Here is a 9,152-nt window from a genome sequence, read left to right on the forward strand (position 1 = left end):
CTACAGGGTGTAGCAGAGACCTGTCCTTATATAACTCCTCTACAGGGTGTAACAGAGACCTGTCCTTACCTAACTCCTCTACAGGGTGTAACAGAGACCTGTCCTTTTGAAACTCCTCTACAGGGTGTAACAGAGACCTGTCCTTATGAAACTCCTCTACAGGGTGTAACAGAGACCTGTCCTTATGAAACTCCTCTACAGGGTGTAACAGAGACCTGTCCTTATATAACTCCTCTACAGGGTGTAACAGAGACCTGTCCTTATGAAACTCCTCTACAGGGTGTAACAGAGACCTGTCCTTATATAACTCCTCTACAGGGTGTAGCAGAGACCTGTCCTTACGAAACTCCTCTACAGGGTGTAGCTGAGACCTGTCCTTATGAAACTCCTCTACAGGGTGTAGCAGAGACCTGTCCTTATATAACTCCTCTACAGGGTGTAGCAGAGACCTTTCCTTATGAAACTCCTCTACAGGGTGTAGCAGAGACCTGTCCTTATGAAACTCCTCTACAGGGTGTAACAGAGACCTGTCCTTATGAAACTCCTCTACAGGGTGTAACAGAGACCTGTCCTTATGAAACTCCTCTACAGGGTGTAACAGAGACCTGTCCTTATATAACTCCTCTACAGGGTGTAGCTGAGACCTGTCCTTATGAAACTCCTCTACAGGGTGTAGCAGAGACCTGTCCTTACCTAACTCCTCTACAGGGTGTAACAGAGACCTGTCCTTACGAAACTCCTCTACAGGGTGTAACAGAGACCTGTCCTTATATAACTCCTCTACAGGGTGTAGCAGAGACCTGTCCTTATATAACTCCTCTACAGGGTGTAACAGAGACCTGTCCTTATATAACTCCTCTACAGGGTGTAGCAGAGTCCTGTCCTTATATAACTCTACAGGGTGTAACAGAGACCTGTCCTTATATAACTCCTCTGCAGGGTGTAACAGAGACCTGTCCTTACCTAACTCCTCTACAGGGTGTAGCAGAGACCTGTCCTTACCTAACTCCTCTACAGGTTGTAACAGAGACCTGTCCTTACGAAACTCCTCTACAGGGTGTAACAGAGACCTGTCCTTATATAACTCCTCTACAGGGTGTAACAGAGACCTGTCCTTATATAACTCCTCTACAGGGTGTAACAGAGACCTGTCCTTATGAAACTCCTCTACAGGGTGTAACAGAGACCTGTCCTTATGAAACTCCTCTACAGGGTGTAGCAGAGACCTGTCCTTATGAAACTCCTCTACAGGGTGTAACAGAGACCTGTCCTACCTAACTCCTCTACAGGGTGTAGCAGAGACCTGTCCTTACGAAACTCCTCTACAGGGTGTAACAGAGACCTGTCCTTATATAACTCTACAGGGTGTAGCAGAGACCTGTCATAATGAAACTCCTCTACAGGGTGTAACAGAGACCTGTCCTTACCTAACTCCTCTACAGGGTGTAGCAGAGACCTGTCCTTACGAAACTCCTCTACAGGGTGTAACAGAGACCTGTCCTTATATAACTCCTCTACAGGGTGTAGCAGAGACCTGTCCTTATAAACTCCTCTACAGGGTGTAGCAGAGACCTGTCCTTACGAAACTCCTCTACAGGGTGTAACAGAGACCTGTCCTTATATAACTCTACAGGGTGTAGCAGAGACCTGTCCTTATGAAACTCCTCTACAGGGTGTAACAGAGACCTGTCCTTACCTAACTCCTCTACAGGGTGTAGCAGAGACCTGTCCTTACGAAACTCCTCTACAGGGTGTAGCAGAGACCTGTCCTTATATAACTCCTCTACAGGGTGTAACAGAGACCTGTCCTTATATAACTCCTCTACAGGGTGTAACAGAGACCTGTCCTTATATAACTCCTCTACAGGGTGTAACAGAGACCTGTCCTTATGAAACTCCTCTACAGGTTGTAGCAGAGACCTGTCCTTACCTAACTCCTCTACAGGGTGTAACAGAGACCTGTCCTTACCTAACTCCTCTACAGGGTGTAACAGAGACCTGTCCTTACCTAACTCCTCTACAGGGTGTGACAGAGACCTGTCCTTATGAAACTCCTCTACAGGGTGTAACAGAGACCTGTCCTTATATAACTCCTCTACAGGGTGTAGCAGAGACCTGTCCTTATATAACTCTACAGGGTGTAACAGAGACCTGTCCTTATATAACTCCTCTACAGGGTGTAACAGAGACCTGTCCTTATGAAACTCCTCTACAGGGTGTAGCAGAGACCTGTCCTTATATAACTCTACAGGGTGTAACAGAGACCTGTCCTTATATAACTCCTCTACAGGGTGTGACAGAGACCTGTCCTTATATAACTCCTCTACAGGGTGTAACAGAGACCTGTCCTTATATAACTCCACTACAGGGTGTAACAGAGACCTGTCCTTATATAACTCCTCTACAGGGTGTAACAGAGACCTGTCCTTATGAAACTCCTCTACAGGGTGTAACAGAGACCTGTCCTTATGAAACTCCTCTACAGGGTGTAACAGAGACCTGTCCTTATATAACTCTACAGGGTGTAACAGAGACCTGTCCTTATATAACTCCTCTACAGGGTGTAACAGAGACCTGTCCTTATGAAACTCCTCTACAGGGTATAACAGAGACCTGTCCTTATGAAACTCCTCTACAGGGTGTAGCAGAGACCTGTCCTTATGAAACTCCACTACAGGGTGTAACAGAGACCTGTCCTTATGAAACTCCTCTACAGGGTGTAACAGAGACCTGTCCTTATGAAACTCCACTACAGGGTGTAACAGAGACCTGTCCTTATGAAACTCCTCTACAGGGTGTAACAGAGACCTGTCCTTATATAACTCCTCTACAGGGTGTAGCAGAGACCTGTCCTTATGAAACTCCTCTACAGGGTGTAACAGAGACCTGTCCTTATATAACTCCTCTGCAGGGTGTAACAGAGACCTGTCCTTACCTAACTCCTCTACAGGGTGTAGCAGAGACCTGTCCTTACCTAACTCCTCTACAGGTTGTAACAGAGACCTGTCCTTATGAAACTCCTCTACAGGGTGTAACAGAGACCTGTCCTTATATAACTCCTCTACAGGGTGTAACAGAGACCTGTCCTTATATAACTCCTCTACAGGGTGTAACAGAGACCTGTCCTTATGAAACTCCTCTACAGGGTGTAACAGAGACCTGTCCTTATGAAACTCCTCTACAGGGTGTAGCAGAGACCTGTCCTTATGAAACTCCTCTACAGGGTGTAACAGAGACCTGTCCTACCTAACTCCTCTACAGGGTGTAGCAGAGACCTGTCCTTACGAAACTCCTCTACAGGGTGTAACAGAGACCTGTCCTTATATAACTCTACAGGGTGTAGCAGAGACCTGTCATAATGAAACTCCTCTACAGGGTGTAACAGAGACCTGTCCTTACCTAACTCCTCTACAGGGTGTAGCAGAGACCTGTCCTTACGAAACTCCTCTACAGGGTGTAACAGAGACCTGTCCTTATATAACTCCTCTACAGGGTGTAGCAGAGACCTGTCCTTACGAAACTCCTCTACAGGGTGTAGCAGAGACCTGTCCTTATATAACTCCTCTACAGGGTGTAACAGAGACCTGTCCTTATATAACTCTACAGGGTGTAGCAGAGACCTGTCCTTATGAAACTCCTCTACAGGGTGTAACAGAGACCTGTCCTTACCTAACTCCTCTACAGGGTGTAGCAGAGACCTGTCCTTACGAAACTCCTCTACAGGGTGTAGCAGAGACCTGTCCTTATATAACTCCTCTACAGGGTGTAACAGAGACCTGTCCTTATATAACTCCTCTACAGGGTGTAACAGAGACCTGTCCTTATATAACTCCTCTACAGGGTGTAACAGAGACCTGTCCTTATGAAACTCCTCTACAGGGTGTAGCAGAGACCTGTCCTTACCTAACTCCTCTACAGTAACAGAGTGTCCTTACCTAACTCCTCTAGGGTGTAACAGAGACCTGTCCTTACCTAACTCCTCTACAGGGTGTAACAGAGACCTGTCCTTATGAAACTCCTCTACAGGGTGTAACAGAGACCTGTCCTTATATAACTCCTCTACAGGGTGTAGCAGAGACCTGTCCTTATATAACTCTACAGGGTGTAACAGAGACCTGTCCTTATATAACTCCTCTACAGGGTGTAACAGAGACCTGTCCTTATGAAACTCTACAGGGTGTAGCAGAGACCTGTCCTTATATAACTCTACAGGGTGTAACAGAGACCTGTCCTTATATAACTCCTCTACAGGGTGTAACAGAGACCTGTCCTTATATAACTCCTCTACAGGGTGTAACAGAGACCTGTCCTTATATAACTCCACTACAGGGTGTAACAGAGACCTGTCCTTATAAACTCCTCTACAGGGTGTAACAGAGACCTGTCCTTACCTAACTCCTCTACAGGGTGTAACAGAGACCTGTCCTTACGAAACTCCTCTACAGGGTGTAACAGAGACCTGTCCTTATATAACTCCTCTACAGGGTGTAGCAGAGACCTGTCCTTATAAACTCCTCTACAGGGTGTAGCAGAGACCTGTCCTTACGAAACTCCTCTACAGGGTGTAACAGAGACCTGTCCTTATATAACTCTACAGGGTGTAGCAGAGACCTGTCCTTATGAAACTCCTCTACAGGGTGTAACAGAGACCTGTCCTTACCTAACTCCTCTACAGGGTGTAGCAGAGACCTGTCCTTACGAAACTCCTCTACAGGGTGTAGCAGAGACCTGTCCTTATATAACTCCTCTACAGGGTGTAACAGAGACCTGTCCTTATATAACTCCTCTACAGGGTGTAACAGAGACCTGTCCTTATATAACTCCTCTACAGGGTGTAACAGAGACCTGTCCTTATATAACTCCTCTACAGGGTGTAACAGAGACCTGTCCTTATGAAACTCCTCTACAGGTTGTAGCAGAGACCTGTCCTTACCTAACTCCTCTACAGGGTGTAACAGAGACCTGTCCTTACCTAACTCCTCTACAGGGTGTAACAGAGACCTGTCCTTACCTAACTCCTCTACAGGGTGTGACAGAGACCTGTCCTTATGAAACTCCTCTACAGGGTGTAACAGAGACCTGTCCTTATATAACTCCTCTACAGGGTGTAGCAGAGACCTGTCCTTATATAACTCTACAGGGTGTAACAGAGACCTGTCCTTATATAACTCCTCTACAGGGTGTAACAGAGACCTGTCCTTATGAAACTCCTCTACAGGGTGTAGCAGAGACCTGTCCTTATATAACTCTACAGGGTGTAACAGAGACCTGTCCTTATATAACTCCTCTACAGGGTGTGACAGAGACCTGTCCTTATATAACTCCTCTACAGGGTGTAACAGAGACCTGTCCTTATATAACTCCACTACAGGGTGTAACAGAGACCTGTCCTTATATAACTCCTCTACAGGGTGTAACAGAGACCTGTCCTTATGAAACTCCTCTACAGGGTGTAACAGAGACCTGTCCTTATGAAACTCCTCTACAGGGTGTAACAGAGACCTGTCCTTATATAACTCTACAGGGTGTAACAGAGACCTGTCCTTATATAACTCCTCTACAGGGTGTAACAGAGACCTGTCCTTATGAAACTCCTCTACAGGGTATAACAGAGACCTGTCCTTACGAAACTCCTCTACAGGGTGTAGCAGAGACCTGTCCTTATGAAACTCCACTACAGGGTGTAACAGAGACCTGTCCTTATGAAACTCCTCTACAGGGTGTAACAGAGACCTGTCCTTATGAAACTCCACTACAGGGTGTAACAGAGACCTGTCCTTATGAAACTCCTCTACAGGGTGTAACAGAGACCTGTCCTTATATAACTCCTCTACAGGGTGTAGCAGAGACCTGTCCTTATGAAACTCCTCTACAGGGTGTAACAGAGACCTGTCCTTATATAACTCCTCTGCAGGGTGTAACAGAGACCTGTCCTTACCTAACTCCTCTACAGGGTGTAGCAGAGACCTGTCCTTATATAACTCCTCTACAGGTTGTAACAGAGACCTGTCCTTACGAAACTCCTCTACAGGGTGTAACAGAGACCTGTCCTTATATAACTCCTCTACAGGGTGTAACAGAGACCTGTCCTTATATAACTCCTCTACAGGGTGTAACAGAGACCTGTCCTTATGAAACTCCTCTACAGGGTGTAACAGAGACCTGTCCTTATGAAACTCCTCTACAGGGTGTAGCAGAGACCTGTCCTTATGAAACTCCTCTACAGGGTGTAACAGAGACCTGTCCTACCTAACTCCTCTACAGGGTGTAGCAGAGACCTGTCCTTACGAAACTCCTCTACAGGGTGTAACAGAGACCTGTCCTTATATAACTCTACAGGGTGTAGCAGAGACCTGTCATAATGAAACTCCTCTACAGGGTGTAACAGAGACCTGTCCTTACCTAACTCCTCTACAGGGTGTAGCAGAGACCTGTCCTTATGAAACTCCTCTACAGGGTGTAACAGAGACCTGTCCTTATATAACTCCTCTACAGGGTGTAGCAGAGACCTGTCCTTACGAAACTCCTCTACAGGGTGTAGCAGAGACCTGTCCTTATATAACTCCTCTACAGGGTGTAACAGAGACCTGTCCTTATATAACTCTACAGGGTGTAGCAGAGACCTGTCCTTATGAAACTCCTCTACAGGGTGTAACAGAGACCTGTCCTTACCTAACTCCTCTACAGGGTGTAGCAGAGACCTGTCCTTGAAACTCCTCTACAGGGTGTAACAGAGACCTGTCCTTATATAACTCCTCTACAGGGTGTAACAGAGACCTGTCCTTATATAACTCCTCTACAGGGTGTAACAGAGACCTGTCCTTATATAACTCCTCTACAGGGTGTAACAGAGACCTGTCCTTATGAAACTCCTCTCTACAGGGTGTAACAGAGACCTGTCCTTACCTAACTCACTCTACAGGGTGTAACAGGACCTGTCGCCCACCTAACTCCTCTACAGGGTGTAACAGAGACCTGTCCTTACCTAACTCCTCTACAGGGTGTAGCAGAGACCTGTCCTTATGAAACTCCTCTACAGGGTGTAACAGAGACCTGTCCTTATATAACTCCTCTACAGGGTGTAGCAGAGACCTGTCCTTATATAACTCCTCTACAGGGTGTAACAGAGACCTGTCCTTATATAACTCCTCTACAGGGTGTAACAGAGACCTGTCCTTATGAAACTCCTCTACAGGGTGTAGCAGAGACCTGTCCTTATATGGCTCTACAGGGTGTTGCAGAGACCTGTCCTTATATAACTCACTCTACCAGGGTGTAACAGGAGACCTGTCCTTATATAACTCCTCTACAGGGTGTAACAGAGACCTGTCCTTATATAACTCCACTACAGGGTGTAACAGAGACCTGTCCTTATATAACTCCTCTACAGGGTGTAACAGAGACCTGTCCTTATGAAACTCCTCTGAGTGTAACAGAGACCTGTCCTTATATAACTCTACAGGGTGTAACAGATACCTGTCCTTATATAACTCCTCTACAGGGTGTAACAGAGACCTGTCCTTATGAAACTCCTCTACAGGGTATAACAGAGACCTGTCCTTACGAAACTCCTCTACAGGGTGTAGCAGAGACCTGTCCTTATGAAACTCCACTACAGGGTGTAACAGAGACCTGTCCTTATGAAACTCCTCTACAGGGTGTAACAGAGACCTGTCCTTATGAAACTCCACTACAGGGTGTAACAGAGACCTGTCCTTATGAAACTCCTCTACAGGGTGTAACAGAGACCTGTCCTTATATAACTCCTCTACAGGGTGTAGCAGAGACCTGTCCTTATGAAACTCCTCTACAGGGTGTAACAGAGACCTGTCCTTATATAACTCCTCTACAGGGTGTAACAGAGACCTGTCCTTATGAAACTCCTCTACAGGGTGTAACAGAGACCTGTCCTTATATAACTCCTCTACAGGGTGTAGCAGAGACCTGTCCTTATATAACTCTACAGGGTGTAACAGAGACCTGTCCTTATATAACTCCTCTACAGGGTGTAACAGAGACCTGTCCTTATGAAACTCCTCTACAGGGTGTAGCAGAGACCTGTCCTTATATAACTCTACAGGGTGTAACAGAGACCTGTCCTTATATAACTCCTCTACAGGGTGTAACAGAGACCTGTCCTTATATAACTCCTCTACAGGGTGTAACAGAGACCTGTCCTTATATAACTCCACTACAGGGTGTAACAGAGACCTGTCCTTATATAACTCCTCTACAGGGTGTAACAGAGACCTGTCCTTATGAAACTCCTCTACAAGGTGTAACAGAGACCTGTCCTTATATAACTCTACAGGGTGTAACAGATACCTGTCCTTATATAACTCCTCTACAGGGTGTAACAGAGACCTGTCCTTATGAAACTCCTCTACAGGGTATAACAGAGACCTGTCCTTACGAAACTCCTCTACAGGGTGTAGCAGAGACCTGTCCTTATGAAACTCCACTACAGGGTGTAACAGAGACCTGTCCTTATGAAACTCCTCTACAGGGTGTAACAGAGACCTGTCCTTATGAAACTCCACTACAGGGTGTAACAGAGACCTGTCCTTATGAAACTCCTCTACAGGGTGTAACAGAGACCTGTCCTTATATAACTCCTCTACAGGGTGTAGCAGAGACCTGTCCTTATGAAACTCCTCTACAGGGTGTAACAGAGACCTGTCCTTATATAACTCCTCTACAGGGTGTAACAGAGACCTGTCCTTATGAAACTCCTCTACAGGGTGTAACAGAGACCTGTCCTTATATAACTCTACAGGGTGTAGCAGAGACCTGTCCTTATGAAACTCCTCTACAGAGTGTAGCAGAGACCTGTCCTTACGAAACTCCACTACAGGGTGTAACAGAGACCTGTCCTTATATAACTCCTCTACAGGGTGTAACAGAGACCTGTCCTTACATAACTCCTCTACAGGGTGTAACAGAGACCTGTCCTTACATAACTCCTCTACAGGGTGTAACAGAGACCTGTCCTTATATAACTCTCTACAGGGTGTTGCAGAGACCTGTCCATATGAAACTCCTCTACAGGGTGTAACAGAGACCTGTCCTTACATAACTCCTCTACAGGGTGTAGCAGAGACCTGTCCTTATGAAACTCCTCTACATGGTGTAACAGAGACCTGTCCTTACCT

The sequence above is a fragment of the Oncorhynchus masou genome, unplaced genomic scaffold (genome assembly GCF_036934945.1).
Source record: "Oncorhynchus masou masou isolate Uvic2021 unplaced genomic scaffold, UVic_Omas_1.1 unplaced_scaffold_5497, whole genome shotgun sequence".
Classification (NCBI taxonomy): Eukaryota; Metazoa; Chordata; class Actinopteri; order Salmoniformes; family Salmonidae; genus Oncorhynchus; species Oncorhynchus masou.